Genomic DNA, 16,785 nt, shown 5'->3' with positions numbered 1-16,785 from the left:
GTCATCAAGGTGGGGGTGGGGATCAAGGTGTCTGTATAGAAATAGCTCATGGTTGGCTTTGATATTTCTCATACACATCGTCTTCACACAGTGATCATTGCAAGAATCATATCCCCTTTGAACGAATTAAGAATAAAGAAAACTGCTTGATCTCCTACACAGTGTGGGTTTCTCACAACTGTTTTCTTTCTGAATTTATTCTCCTTTTAGTTTTAAATCCGCTAACAAGCAGGCTTCCTCATACTTCTGCCCTGTAGATACTAAGTAACTTACTATCTTAAACATAACCCCTCAAACCTCACTAACCGGTTGGCCATATGGCCAGTCCTTAGGAAGTAGCCAGCTCCTGAAACAAAGCTATGTCTATAATCTTGGCTTTAGTCTGCACTCACAGCTCCATGTGGATGGGATTCATACAACGACCAACTCTTTTCCTTGTTATCCCTTATGGAGGAATTCTGGCAGAAAAATTGAATCTGAGGATTCTTTATAGGTTTCAGTTGTGCCCAGAACTGGTCTCCTAGTGCTGTCCGAGTAATTAAGGGCTGGCGCATACCTTCCTGTCACGCCCTACAGCTGGGATAAAGACCAGCGAGGCCCGGCTGCACCAGGCCTTTTGGTTTCCAAAGGACACCTGTGGTTAGCATATGAATGTCTTCATAAACATTTCCTAATTGTTTTCTGCCGAATCCAATTTGGTTGGGTGGGCAGAGGTAGAGATTCCTTCCCCACTCCCTGGCTTTTCTTCCTTGATTGCTTGGAACCTGGGCCCACATTTTACAGATTGGGAGCAACTAAACCCCACGGAGACTTGTATCAGAGCTTTGAGAACAAAGAGGCTGCCGTCCTGGGACGGCCATGTTGGCTTGGGATGCATGAAACTGAGGAATGAGGTTTGATATCGCAGATGCAGACAAAATTTATTCTAGAACTTACACACATCCACCATTCTTGCGAGATGGACCACGCCAAGGCCCGTCAGCACCTGGGACGATGACAAGAGAATGAATTGTAGGAGGCCTCCTTTCTCAGGTCTCTTGTAGTTTGAATTTGGGTGTCAAGTCTTTCTTTCTTTTTTTCTTTATGTGTGTATTTGTGTGTATTCCTGCATGTGAGTGCAGTTCCTGAAGAGACCAGAAGAGGGCACCAGGAGGCTTTAAGCCATGTGATAAAAGTGCTGGGGATTGAAATCCGGCCCTCCCCAAGAGAAGCAAGCCTTCATAACTACTCTGCCCTCTCTTCACCCTCAGCTTCAAGTTTTTATGATGGTATCACGCCTTCCCTTTCTCATCGTATGCACTCATCCATATATTTATTTCCTGTTCTGATTTCGGATAGCTGCGTATTTTAATGTACAAAGATACCCTGTGTCTGCTCCTGTGCCGCATATGTAGGCAGAAACAATTAGTGCCGGAAGAAACTGGAGGTAGAGAATGGTTTTCATCATTTTGCAACCATCTAGGCAGTTACATAATTTAATCGCACACACTAATCAAATGTCAGGCTATTTGTATGCAGACATCAAGCTAAGACCATAGGTCATCAGATGTAGATCTAATTAGATATGCATAGAGAACCATGTTAGAGTTATATTAAGAAGAAAGCAGCATCCAGTCGGGGCAATTCTTTGGGCTTAATTACATTTTTTTTTTATGATTCTGAGTTGATTTATTGCCACCATTAGGAGTCCCACAAATGCCCGTGAGTGTGCATGCCTGCATGTGATTTTGCAAGGCTTATTACGTCACGTCATGGCTTTCAAATGAGTCCTTTTCTCAGCGTTAGCGGGAGTCGGTTGAGACAGCAATGGACAGCATCAGCAGACAGAATATCTTAACCCTGTGCTAAGGATTTGGGTTTGGGGGTTCTGCTGAAGACTGGCAAAGCTTGGGGATTTAAATTTCAGCCCACTGGAAAGGTTGGAGATGGAGACAGGGAGATGGTATCAGTAGATGTGTTGGTTGGTTTTGTGTCAGCTTGGCACAAGCTAGAGTCATCTGGGAAAAGAGACTCCATTGAGAAAAAACGCTTCTGTAATATTGGCCTATGGCAAGTCTGTAGCACATTTTCTTAATTAATGATTGATGTGGGATGGCCCAGCCGACAGTAGGCAGTGCCACCTCTGGGCAAGGGATCCCGGTTGGGAAAAAAAAAAAAGCAGGCTAAGCAAGCCACAGGGAATGGACCAGTAAGTAGTGTTCCCCGTGGCCTCTGCTTCATAACCTGCCAGGCTTCTGCCTTGAGTGCTGCCCTGACTTCCCAAGTGATGGGGTGCGACCTGAGAGTTGTACGATGCAGTAAACTCTCTCTCCTCCCCCCATAGTTTTTGGTCTAGGGGTTTGATTACAGCGACAGAAATCCTTGCTAAGAGAGGAGATAACATTGCAAAGATACTCTGTGGATTTGCCTTTTTCGAGTGACTGTAAGTAAAGATACGCTTACGTCATTCTTTAAGAAATACAATTAACACTTAAAGCACCTTTCGTAAGATCAGGTAACAAACACTATCATCATATTTTTTTACCATCACAAGTTTGCTCAGGGCTGGGGAGTTAGGTCAGTGTGTGAAATCCTTGTCACAGAAGCACTAGGACCTGAGTTCAACCCCCAGAATCCATATGAAGAGAACAATAGGCATGGTGGTACATGCTTGTCATCCTAACATAGAGATGGACAGATGGACAGAGGTTGATGTCTGAAGTCCCTAGTTAACCAGCATCGAACCTAATTGTCCAGTTCCAGGCTGGTGGGGGACCTTGTCTCAAGAGAAATGTGGGTAAGGCTTGTGGAACAACACACAGAGTTAATACTTTGCCTCTACACACACACACACACACATACACACACACACACACACACACTTGTTCAGAGTAAAATTGATACATAATTAGCATTCCTACATCCCTTTAAAATATGATTTACAAAATGCTATATTTTTATTTTTAAAATATAATAGGTATAATGATAATAATAATATAATATTACTTAATGATTTAGTTGAAGTAAGAGAGAGAGAAAAAGAGAAAGAGAGACAGAGACAGAGACAGAGACAGGGAGAGAGAGAGAGACAGAGACAGAGACAAAGACAGACAGAGAATGAATGGATGAATGAATGAATCTAAAAAGAGCTTAGGGGACCAAGTTTGCCAGGACACAGCTTAAGGAGCTGGTCTGATTCTGGTATGAACAGGAGACCACATTGTGCTGGCCTTGGAAAACAAGGGTGTCACCTGCTTCTCATGCTTCACATTACAGTGGCGAGGCCCTCTCCATGGTAGTCTAAAGATACTTAAAGTATCTTAGGAGCTATTTTTTTAAGTCTAGAAGGAAAGTAAGAGGTAAGGAATAGGTTTTGACACTAAGCATTTAATTCGAATCAGCTCGTTCTTTCGCTTGGCTTAGTTTGAGGTGTCTCATTGTAGCTCCCACTGGACTCCATCTTGCTGTGCCTTGTCTGACCTCAAACCCTTAACCCTTTTGCCTCTGCACCCCTCCCCAAATGCTGGGACTATACGTGTGTATCATAAAAGCTGGACTCTGTATCTCATTATTAAACATCATAGAAATCTTGAACATATCCGTAAAAGTCTTGTCTGTAGGCATTGACCAATCATAAGTAGAACTCCACAACAAAGCAAAACAAAACACTTAGCAGCCAGGGAAACAAACAAACAACAAACGAGCAGCTTAAAAATTGTGAAAGTTTGAGTGAAGAACCTCAAGTCTTAGGGGAGATAATATTTAAAACAAACTGATCTTTAACTGGTCCCATGCATGGATGGCCAGTGGCATGGAGTAGATTGAAGTGGTATTTGTAAAAAACTGGATCCAAATACTCATGAAAATTTAGTATATAATAAATCAGACTTTTCAGTCATCAGAAAGTAGTCACTTTGAAAACACTCACTAGACTTCTAGAGGAAGAATAAAGCTGTATATTTATTCAAAGATATGATAATTTTTATGTTGCGGAGGAATACTTTAATGTAAATTAAATGAACTTCTGGAGTGTAAACCTGAGCTAGTGCAGATAAAATATAAGACAGACACAAAAATCAAGAAGCCACAGGACAAAAATAGATTTTATTTATATGGTTAAATATATACAGGAACATTTTAATTTGTATGTAAAATCCGCACTAACCACTTGCAGGAATGCGTTTGGCTTCTTATCTGTGTGTTGTGCACAGCATTGCCTTTTAAACTGGGTCTTGACTCAGTTAGGAGTCTGCAGAGAGAGAGCTGGGATACAGCTCAGGTAGCGGTGCTGGCTTGGTGGGGAAGAAGTCATGAGTTCAAACCCAGCACTGTATGACTGAGGTATGGCGACTCAGGCCTGTCATTCCAGCATTCAAAGCAGAGGCTAAAAGATTTGGAGTTCATGATCATCTGCTACTATTGAATGTGAGGCTAGCCTGGGCTACATTAGACCCTACCTCCAAACTAAACATGAGATCTGCTTGGATTGACTTTGTCTTGCTGAAGTGGGATGACCAAGGCCTGCACAGCTGGATCAGTCTGCTGCTCCTGGGAATAGTTATGCTCTGGATTTTGTCTTCAATGTCTGCTGCCTTCACAGTCTTTTGTTTCCTGTCCTTGCTCCTACCCACTGACAGGGGACTTGAAGTATCTCTCTCTGTCTTCAGCAATGAAACAAAGCCTCTTGTATTTCTCCTGAAAGTAATTGGGGGAATATTTCCAACAGAGCTCTTTCTCTAAAGATTGTCGAGACTGGAAATTTGACGGGGACAAAAGAGTGTGACTAATCCCAGTAGACACAGAGGCAGAGAACAGCATCTTCACTGGGAAAGACTTTGAGGACTCTGATGCAGTCTTTTTAACATTTCTGTAAAGAAAAAAAGGGGGGGAGCTCTTACGAGCATTTGTAGCTTAAGTCATATAAAGGACCCAGAAAAAAATAGTATTTTGTATAAATATTCATTGGACGTGGGGAGACAGCTCAGTAAAGTATCCAAACACAAGTGATAGGACCAGTGTGATCCCAGAACTCATATAGGAAGCTAAAAGATGCCCAACAGTAGGGACATAGAACCTGAAGAGGCCACCTCTTACAGACAGGCAGGATCCTCAGTAGAGGGATAAGGAAATCAACCCATCCACAAACGTTTGGACGCAAGATTTGTCCTCTCTAAAAGAAATGCAGGGACAAATATGGAGCAGAGATGGGAGGTCAACCAATAACAGGCCCAAGTTGAAACCCATCCCATGGGCAAACACCAATCCCTGACTTACTAGCACTCTGTTATGCTTGCAGACGGGAGTCAAGCATAGCCATCCTCTGAGAGGCTCCACCCAGCAGCTGACTGAAACGGAGGTAGACACCCTTAGCCGAATATTGGACAGAGGTTGGGGATACTTCTGGAAGAGTAAGGGGAAGAATCGAAGGCCCTGAAGGGGAAGGGAACCCCACAGAAAGACCAAAGTGTCAACTAAGCTAGATCCCTGGAAGCTCTCAGAGACTGAACCACCAACCAAAGAACGCACATGGGCTGGCATGAGGGCCCCGCACCTATGTAACAGACGTGTAGCTCAGTCTCCATGTCTGCCTTATCTCGCCTTCGTGAGAGATGTGCCTTAATCTGACAGAGATTGGGGTGCCAGGTGGACAGGATACCCCTGGGGCCCCAACCTCTCAGAGAAAAAAGGGAAGGGGAGAGGAGAGGGATTCTGCGAGGAAGGGGCCCAGAGGTGGGTCTAATTGTGTGCTTTTACAATGGGGAGGTAGAGACAGAGAGATTCCTAGACCCCATCAGTCAACCAGTTTAGCCTAATCATCAAACCCCTGTCCCAGTGAGAGACTTGGTCTTAAAACAGTAAATGGAAAAGCTCCCAAGGGAAGACAACTGGGTCAGTCTCTAACATCTGTACAAAGACACGTATGCAAACACACACAGCCTCATAGACGTGTGTGTGTGTGTGTGTGTGTGTGTGTGCTTAGCATTTATTTAGGGGTCCTGGCATTAGCATTTACTCACCTTCCTGTTAAATGTGCCCCTTTGGGACTCACCACTGTGCACCCTTCACGGATACCCCTGCTTGTCACTGACTTTATTATTTTAATCTTCATCCTTACTTCTTACATTCCAGAAGAATATTTCTCGGGGTTCATTCTCGTCTTCTCTCTTTCTCTTCCTCTCTCTTTGTCATCCTCACCCCTGCCCATTCCCCATCATGTATTTGGTGCCAGTGGGTAATTTTAATGGCTTTTTGAATAAGGAAGTCTAGCCATGTCTTCTCAAATGGACATTTGTCTTTTCAATGTGGCCGGTAACAAATAATCTGCACTAAATGCTTCTGTAGAAGGTGTTTTTTAGCCTCATTAACAAGTTGCCTACGGCTGAGTCATTGGAACTTGGTGACATTAATCTAATAGTTTATTCATGTAAGGAGCCAATTTTCTCTTTCAAAATAGGTCAGTTTCTTCTTGAAGCCGGAGACAGATTAATTATTTTTGAAAAGCGACTCCCCATTTGGCTGACACCATTACTCAGTGGGTATGAGCGCTTGCCGTGCAAGCTTGAGGGCCTGAGTTCGAGTCCTTGCTCACACAGAAAGCAAGGTGTGGCTGGATGTACTTGTAGTCCTAGCTCTGTAGGGGGTGCACACAAGAAGACTGCTGCATGGTGCCTGGCTCTGGGACCAGTGAGAAACCCTGTTGGAAAGGAACAAGCAGAGTAACAGAGTAGGAAGCGTGACATCCTTCTTTGGCCTCCACAGGTGTGCAAGGACTGATGCACCACTAACCCCTCCACCCACACTGCTCCTCAGGAACACTGTTTCTCCTCAGTAATGAATAAATGCCTTGCTTATGCTGTTACCCGAGTCCCCCATCATCTGGATAATCATAGTATCATTACTGACGTATCTGCCCACCATCCTTCCATCTCAGATGGGAATGGAGATACGGGTACACTTCTCTGGTTTTCCTCATCTGTCCTCGCCTTCTCCCTTATTAAAAAATTACTCGCGTGGAAAATTAAAAAAGAAAGCGAAACGAACTACAAAATCGCAACTCTCTGCGACTCTGGGGTTCGCAATCTTCCTGTTAACAATGTGCTCCCTGCAGACAGCAGGGCGGAGGACGGCAGGCTGCTGCTTCTGCTCGCCAGCTCCTCTCCTCCCACTCGAGGAGAGGGAGCAGAAGCAATCAAGAGAAAATGACACTGGGGGAGCCTTGGACTGATCTTAATCCTCACAAGATGGTTAGCATATCTTTTGGTGGTACAGCAGACGACTCTCAACAGAAGGCACGTCAGGGAAAAGAACAAGGAAAGCAGAGATTTGTAATCATTCTGTTTTTATCATGGCCATGCTCTCTTCCGTCATCTTTTTTTTTTAAATTTTCTCTCATCAATTAAACCCCACTAGCATTTGAGACATCGCAGAATGATAAGGTACTGCAGAGGTGGGCGGTGGCCTCATGGTGGTGTGTGCTCTGTGTACAATTGAAACACAAGGAACACGTTACTGAATCGAGAGATGCGGTAAAGGTCCCCGATGTTTACCCGCTTGCCAGTTGCGCCCAAATAGATCTTCAGCACAACCACCGAATTAATCCATTGTCTCACTTACAACTAAAAGGGGTTTGTTGACCATTGCGATATTTAATATTGATTATCGGCTCGACAGGACTTAGAATTACCATGGAAACAAACCTCTGGGCAGGGCCTGTCTGTAAGGAAGTTTCTAGAATGGGCTCATTGAGACAGAAAGACCCACCAGATGTCTGAACAGGACAACTCCATGGGCCTTGGACCAGACTGAATAAAAGGCAGCAAAGGCAGCAGTGAGCTGTGTGTGAGTATTCGCTGCTCTCTGCTTCCTGGCTGTGTGTTGTGAAGAGCTGTCCCGAGCTCCTGCTTCCATGATAGACCGTGTTTCAGACCCATGAGCCAAAAAAGAACTCAGGCAGGAGCATGGCAGTCATGACCCTGAATGTGGCATTCAATAAACATAACAAATCATATTTGGCCCATGATGGCTGTATTATCTACCCGTCTTGCTAGGGCAACAAAAAACTCTGACAGAAGTGTAGTCATGGCAGGTCGAAGGACAACGGATCCCAAGTGAGGTTGATGGGGGCACGGGGACTGGAAAGCAAGTGGTGCGCTCAGCTTGTGGACTGCAGGGCCAGACCTCAGTGTGGTCCGCACCAGTGGCCCCTTAACTGTGTGATGGTGAAGTGAGTTTCCTCTGACTTTTGTGGCTCTGATGATATAGGCCCTTCCATTTGCTTTAGAGTAACAGCCGTCTGGGTACAGGGAGAGAGAGCTGTCCCTGGGAAGGAATATGTTGTAGAGGTTGGATGTGTATAAAAGTAAAGGGAAACTTCACACTGTCCTCTTGGCTGGGGTCTCCACTGTGCACTTTTTCAGTCAAAATATTAGAGCCACAACAGGTTTTAGGTAACATGGGATAAATCCCCTAATAATAAGTAATAAGACAACATCCCTGTCCTTTTTGGCTTGGTTCATCTGGTGTCTGTAAAGGTAGAGCACAGTGTCTCAGCAAGGATCTTAGAGAGGATACTCAGGGGTCAGAATGTTTCTGTGGTGTCCTTTCATGGCCAAAGCCGTATCCCATGGCTCCCTCTCCCTCGGCACCTTTCAATCTATTTAGTGAGTTTTTTGATGTTTTGAGAATGCTATGTCAGGGAGTTACGTGATATATGGGATCTCATATCGGGTATTTGTTACTCAGTGTAATTATCTGGAGATAGAGCAAAGATAGTATCTATTAATAATCAAACAATGATCTGTCTAAAATTTATCATCTATCATCAATCTATCATCTACTATTGCCATCTCTATCAATCTATTATCTATATCATCTATTTTGCATATATAATCTATCATTGGTCTATCTTCCCTCTACAGATCTATATCATCTATCAATCATTTTCTGTATTACTTGTTCATCTGTCTGTCTGTCTGTCTACCTACTATCTATCTATCTATCCATCTGTCATCTATCAATAGTTTGCTTCCTGTTAATTTAAGTACTGCTCAACGACATGGTTGGAACAGTTTGTTAACCCTTGGTCTACTAAAGGGCACCTGTTTACCTCAGTTTCTATAATGAACAAAGCTGATGTGAACAATTATCTATGAGTCTGTGAGCTCAGAAAGTCTTTTCTGAGATAAATGTCCAAGAGTGCAGTTTTTGGGTTATATGACAGGAGCCTACTTATTTTCTGTAAAAGTAACTGACAGGACATTTCCAGAGTGGCTGTTCCATTTACAATCTGCACAGCACTCATCATTGACTGCATCCCTCCCAACTTCTCCAGTTTTCATGTTAGCCATCGAATAGGTGCGTGAAGGCACCTTACTGTGTTTTTATTTTCTACTTCCCTGGTGACCACTGGTGTTGAATATCTTTTGCTTATCTCACACATCTTGTTTTCAGAGTTAGCTGCTCGCCCGCCCCCATATTAGACTTGATTTATGTGGTAGTTACACTGCCGGTGGCTTTCGAGAGTCATGTGCTTATTCTACATGATAAGGCGATCACATGGGTGGTTCGTCTTTATTCTTCCCCGTTTTGAAGCCCATCACATTATCCTCTGAGCAAGCCTTCAAGCTCGACAAAGCGAGGTGGTTTATCAATGTTTTCTGTTGACATCAGAGAAGAATGCGTGCAGATTCTAAAGATGTCCTCTCTGGATTTGTTTATAGACATCTTATGGCTTCATGTGTTAGATTTAAGTTTGGGACTCAAATAGAATTCATTTCTAAGCAAGGCTTTAAAAAGTGTTGTTTGGGATTTGCTTCATCGCGTGCCATTCTGTTTTATCACTGATACACAGTTACTATGGCATCGTCTACTGGAAACGTTGTCATTTTTTCCACAGAGTCTCTCCCAGACTTTATCAGAACAGCTGTAGGTGTTGCGATGAACGGTCCCTTGTCCTCATCCTGTCCTTCTGTACCACTGGCTTCTCTGCCAACAGCAAATTCACAACAACATGATTTGGAAAGTAAATGTGGTGATTCCTTCTACTTTAATCTTTTTAGAAATTGTTCTAATTATTCCAGTTTCTTTTTCTCTCCATATAAATTCTCAAAAATGTCGGCTTATATCTGTCACTGTTACTGGGTAAAGATAGTCTTGTGTTTTTAAAGACGGGGTCTATGCTTTCTCTCCTACCATTATCTTGTTAAATGGACAAAATATTAAACTGACTCCTAATGATTCGTCATTGTACCTTTAGACCAATGCAGCTCTCAATGCTTGTAGTGGAGACTTCCATTTCCAGGAGATGGTGCTTAACACAGAGACCCATGGATGGTCAACATACAGAGAATAAGAGACTAAAGAATTGCAGCCCTAAACACACATACATGTATACACACATATACATACATGCATTCATGCATGCATGCATGCATACATACATACCTGCATACACACATATACATAGATGCATTCATGCATACATACACACATACACACATACATACATACATACATACATACATACATACATACACATACATACACATGTACATAACATATACACCACACCCTTTCCTCCTAAGGCCCAGGGATCATTAGGGAAGAGAAGACAGAAAACACACAAGAGACTGAAGCATCAGAACACGATGAGAAACATAGTCCTCTTGGCATACCAAGGCAGATGCATATATGAGCTCAAAGTGGTTGTGACAGTGTGCGTGAGACCTGTGCAAGCCCTAGCTAGACCAAACCCCAGCATGGAGAGGGGACCTAGGGCTGAAATCTCACTCCTAGCCATGGAGCTATTGGCGAGTATTGACTTTGGGAAAGAGAGCCAGCTTTCTCTAAGAGTGTGCGCATCTCCCAGGTAAGCTGGCCACACTTTAGTGGAATGTCAGATGTCTAAGACTAGTGTGTGGGTGTGGAAGGAACTGGGTGAGGAAGCATGACATCAGGTGGAAGGTTTCTGTGGAAAGTCGTCACAAAGGTGCGGCAGTCCTTCCTTTCTTATCCCCTTGAGACTTCTAGTCACGGATGTGTGTTGTGTTTTATCAGAAGCTTGTTCCTCCCTGGCCTGACCTGATGACTTGATTTTCCTTTTCGGATGGGTTAGTCTGCTGACTCCATCAATGTTAAACAGTAAACAGACCCAGCCAGCCCTCACTGCCTTGACTATAGAAATGCTTCCCCTTGCTACGACCCATCTCTGTGAGCAGCTCAGATGGTTTTGTGGGCCTAAGTTTTGCCTCTGCTGTTGAGCAGGGTTTAGGAAACCCAAAACAGAAGGTGCAGAAGGTGCTTTTTTTTTTTTTTCCTCCGGAGCTGGGGACCAAACCCAGGGCCTTGTGCTTGCTAGGCAAGTGCTCTACCACTGAGCTAAATCCCCAACCCCCAGAAGGTGCTTTTGATACCTATTTCTCCTGTTGCTGTTGTTTCTTCCTTGCTTGTTCTCCCAGACTCCTGTTTCTGCTTCTTTTCCATAGAGAACTCCATCGACCATTCTAGAAAGAGGATTCTGCGGTGGACACTGACGACATTTCCCGTTTCCATTCTCCATTTGAGAGTGTCTTGATTTCTTTTCTCCACCTGGAAAGATGCTGCAGCATCTGTAGAGTTCAGAGCCTAACGTTCTTTACATACTTGATAAATAGTATATCGCTCCTTTTAGCCCTGCGTGGTTTCCCTAAAAACGCTGAATCCTGTGTTGTTTATCTCTGGTGGCTATCAATATTTTTTCCTGTTTTTGTTTCTCAAACTTTAGACTGTCTTGGATATGTGTTGGCATGAGTTTCACTGGACCTTTCTGTCACTTAGCTTTTCTTTAGGCTGTCAGACACCACCTTGGTGATGGACTCTGCATGCCTCGTGATAACTGTAAGGAGGAAACTGTAAGTTCCCCACTCACCCTTTGCTGGTATGTAGAGTACTGTGTCCAGGGATAGTGATGGTTGGCAGAGAGAAAAGTCTAAATACAGTTGCCTTTTAGTGTATCCAGTGATGGACAGTCATGATTATTAATTTGATTAGAGTAGAAGATATCCAGAAATTGGGAAAGAACACTTCTTGGTGTGTCTATGATGGTGTTTCTAGAGATGGCTAGACCATGCGGGTGGCATCCGGTTGGAGGACGTAGCTTACAGCGTGCTCTTGGGATCTGTGACCAATCCTGGACCATTTCTATTACTACCCATCATATTCTGTGACCCAGTTGTCATGTTGTGTGAGACTCCACCACCATCTTCTCCAGTAACCATGAACTTCAGTTCTACTCAAAATCAAGAGTCAACCATGATGACGGACTGAAATCTCTTAAATTTGTGAGCCGAAGTAAGTTTCTTCTTTAAGTTCCTCCTGATGGGCATGTGGTCTCCATGACAATAAACCTAACTGTAGTTGCCCTTTTCCTGGTTTGGGGGAGGCATAGAATGGGATCTGGGGGAAGAGAGCTCTCACAGCCACCGTTATTTCTGACCTGCTGCTGTCTGCTTAGTTCTCTGTCTGGGATTCATGGACTAGAATGTAAGCCCAGGGAACTCACTGCTGAGTGGTTCCTTACTCCTGTGTTCCCCACCTGCTTTTCTCTCTTCTTTCCATTTACTCAGAGCTTCCATTGTCAGAGCCACCATCTTATCCTCCCAGAAGTACACATTGTTCTTTATTTGTTTTTAACATTCAGAAGTTTCCTCAGGAGGAATGTTTGTTTGTGTGTTTCCACCTTCCAAGTTTACTGTTACTTTGTTCCTTTCTGTTGCGCTATTTTAAATGTTTATACACTGTATCAGTGTTTTTGTTGACTAGACTGGATTCTGATGGAGGAAATAATGCCGAAAGAGAGGTTACTTGGGGTATTTCGATGTGGATTGTCTCCTGTAGTTTAAATTAAAGAACAGCGTTACAATATTGATAAGTTTCAATTAGCAGGCTGTCCCTGTCTGCTGTTATTCAATACAGAAAGCAATCGAGAAGCAATACTGGAATAATTTAGTGAAAAATATGAACACAGCTTGAGACCTAACTACCGGCGTGGGTTCAATTAATTCCTTCGTCACACTCAATGAACAAGCTTTGCAAAATAAACAAAACCTATAATACTTGTGTCAGTGCTTGTAGATGATGCCCTGAAGATTATTTTAAACACCTTGAAAGATAATAGATCGCTTTCCTATGTTCCGGCATCTTACTTTCTCTCACTGAATAATTGAAACATCACAGAACAAGGTAACCCACATCCTGGTTCCAAGGCCATTCATTTCTTAGACTGAGATTCCATTCATTTTTCAGAGTGAGACTCAAAGGACTGTCTTTCCCACAGTTCTCAGATTCTATAGGCGACTCCTATTTGACACTGTTGCTAAGAGGAGTACAAATCTCCGGGTGCAGTGTGTGTGTGTGAGGAGGGGTTTAGATGCCACCCTGACTCCAGGACTCTTTCTAACCCACCTTCTTCTACAGCGAAAGAGGATAAGAACCTTTGTCTGGGTCAATGCTGATGTTTCCCTTTTATTTAATTTTTATGTTTTTCTATTTCATCACATGAATACCAGGGAGCAAACTGTTCCTGGTGAAAATAAGACACTGTGCAACTTTTCTATGGATACTTTTCCCACCTCTGAATCTTGGGATCACATCATAGTGGGAAAAATTGCCCAGCGAGGGGCTAGAGAAATGATTCAATGGTTATGAGCTGTGGCAGCGAATCCAGATTCAGTTTCCAGCACCACATGGTGGCTCACAACCATCTTTAACTCAAGTTTCAGAAGGTTTGACACACTCTTCTGGCGTCTCAGCATGCCCCTGCACACACATGCATGGCACACACGCATACATGTAGACAAAACACTCATACATGAAAATAAAAATATAAAATATAAATCTTAAAAAAGAAATTGCTTATTGAATTTGAGAAGGGAGAGAGAAGTCAGGGAGGAGGAGAGGGAAAGAGGGAGAATGTGACACAGAAAGGGGAGAGTGGAAGGACACAGGAAGTCACAGTTCTTTAAAATACAAGGTACCTGTGACTTCCTGTGTATTAGCGATGTTTCCTACCTATTTGACCATTGTACTATGAATGCATTTATATTTACTGTTAGCCTTCAGTCTTAAAGATCCCTACAGGTGGTGGATATGTTCTAGATACATTTTATACATGTGTTAAACCTTGCAAAAATAAAAATAAAAAGTATTATTAAAAAGTCTGTTAAAGTCTCACAGGTGCCGAAGGGATGGCTCTGTGGTTAAGAGCACTTGCTGCTCTTGGTATCCCATACCCCGAGGCACATGTGGTGCACAAGCATGCATGCAGGCAAAACACTCAAACACATAAAAATCATAAAAGGAATAAACTACTTTAAATAAAAAAAATATCATTAGAAAAGTTTTACAATTTATTTCCGTTATATGTCAAACAAGATTATGAAGGAAAAAGAAATGGTAAAACGCATTTTGCATATCCTCTCTCTCTCTCTCTCTCTCTCTCTCCCCTCTCCCTCTCTCCCCTCCCCCCTCCTCCTCCCTCTCCCCTCTCCTCTCTCCCTCTCTCCTTCTCCCTTTCAGCCACGTTTGTGTTCTTGGCAATTATCAAGCAGTAAATCTAGTTTCAAATTTTATTAAAGTATCTGGAACCCAAATTGGACAGGAAAAAAAAAAAAATCCGTCCATGTCCAGGGAGTAACAGAACATTAACAATGAACACTTCGGTTTGTAAAGGCCAAATTGTGTTAGACAGCTTTGGTCACAGTTTCCAATTGAATCACCAGTTAGTGAAGGAAGACAAAGAAATAGGGGCAATATATTTGGTTCATTAGCTAAAGCTCGCAGCTCTGTGTGTCTGCACATAAGGGCAAACCCAAGGAAGTTGAGGACTGACTAAACAACCCAGTCAGCTGTGGAAATTACTGGTGTGTTGCCCGAATAAGTGAGGAGGAATGGGAGCCGCGACCAGACTGTGGCTGGGATGACACCAGTGGGAAAGTCTGCTGCTGTCGCCGAACCCTGTCCATGCACCTGCTTACGTGTCCACTCCTGCCCAGTCTGCGCTAGGTGCTCAAAGGCAGATGCTGGCCTTTGTTATTCCCCTCTCTAGCCCATGTGGCCTTCTGATCCAGCTTTTCTCAAGTCCTGTTGCCTGTCCACAGCGCCGGGACTGCTGTATCGTAGCAACCGCCAGAGCCGAGCCGTGGTTCTCGCTCAGGCTCAATGAGCTCTTGTCGCAGTGTTTGAGTTTTAATAATTTCTCAGGAGCTAAGGACTCTGGGAAGCCAGATTTTCCTATTTCATAAGCCAATGGCCCTTTATGGTGGGGCAGCATGTGGCTGTATCAAGTTCATTGACAGATTTGTCGTTTTGTTTCAATCTCTTGAAGTCCCCTTAGAGGAGCGCTGGAGACCATTGGTCGCCATTCCTAAAAGCCAGATGTCAGCTCAGTCTTCAGAGGTCCTGGTCCTGCCTCTCTGTAGTCACGTCCATTTTGGCTGTCTCTACCGTTTGAATATTTTCTTTTTCAAAAAAAAAAAAGATAACATCCCTAATGCTCAACAGCAAGTCATGTTTGGGGAGTCATGCTTCCCAAAGTTCTTTTGCTTTATTGTGAGGGTATCCATTTCCAAAGAGCTTAGACGTGACGCCTTCTTGACCTAACTCTGAGCTGCTAATCTTTTGCTGAAGGCTCAGAGAGAGAAGGCTGTTTCTCAGGCGATGTGGTTAGCAAGACCTTGAGGAGATGTGGTAACTTAAACTTTCCCCTGCTCTTCCTCTTCATAGCCTATCATCTTATCTTCTTCACATCTAACACATCTTCACATCTAAGGGTGTCTTCCATTCTCAGGCCACCATTCCAGCTTCACCTCACCTTGGACAAGGTTGGTATGTTGACATGGCCCTCCACAGTCAGCTACTTAATGAGACTGAGGCCCCGCCCTCTCCTGCTCCCTCACTGGGGCAAGCATGGAAGAATTCTGGTTCTTAGAGCTGGACAGAATTAAATACTTTTCCAAAGGAAGACGGAGGCTCAGGTTTTTTATGTTCTCCACCTGATCCTTAACAGGACAGTCACAAAAAAGCACACTTGTTGACAACGAGCTTTGCGCTAAGAATTGCTTTCCAAAGACCTTACAAGATACACCAGTTTTACAGATGAGAAGATTGGGACTTCGAGGCCAAGCTACTAGCTCACTGCTACTGCAGGGATGGGTGAGAGACAGAGAAAGATTGACAAGAGTGTTCACTGTCCACTGGGGATGCTGGTGTCTCTCAGTTGGTGTCTCCAGTACTGGACCACGCTGCACCATCCAAATATGGCTGGAGGTGTCCATCTTTGTATAGGCATCCCACCCTCTCAGACTTTTTAATAATCAGTCTTCCACTCTGTACTATTCCTTGATATTGTTTTGAAAGTAAATGTACTGAGTGATGGTTAGCTAAATACAGAGAAGTTCACAGACTCTAATTGTGCATTTTCACATCTTATCACCTAGTGCACACACACGGATGAAGAACTAAAATGTCATTAGTACCAAGAGCCCCCTTCCCTCTTACCCACTTATGCTAGCCATAACTAGTACAGAAGGAATAGCTGGGTAATTTTTATCTCTTCCTTATGTCTTACAAAAAAGATTAATTAATTTATTTTTGATGGAAGCCACACACAGCACTGAGTTTTTACATTTTTCTTACATCAAGTGGCCCCAGGGATTGAACTCAGGTCATCGGACTTGGCAGCAAGCCCCTGTCCCTTCTCAGTGTCCCATTCTTTCCTATTCTTGATCCTGAGATACGAAGAATCATAAAGAATGTCTCTTATGTCTCACT

The sequence above is a fragment of the Rattus rattus genome, chromosome 8 (genome assembly GCF_011064425.1).
Source record: "Rattus rattus isolate New Zealand chromosome 8, Rrattus_CSIRO_v1, whole genome shotgun sequence".
In the NCBI taxonomy this organism is placed as follows: Eukaryota; Metazoa; Chordata; class Mammalia; order Rodentia; family Muridae; genus Rattus; species Rattus rattus.
The sequence above is the reverse complement of the archived record's forward strand: the minus strand, read 5'-3'. Positions refer to the sequence as shown.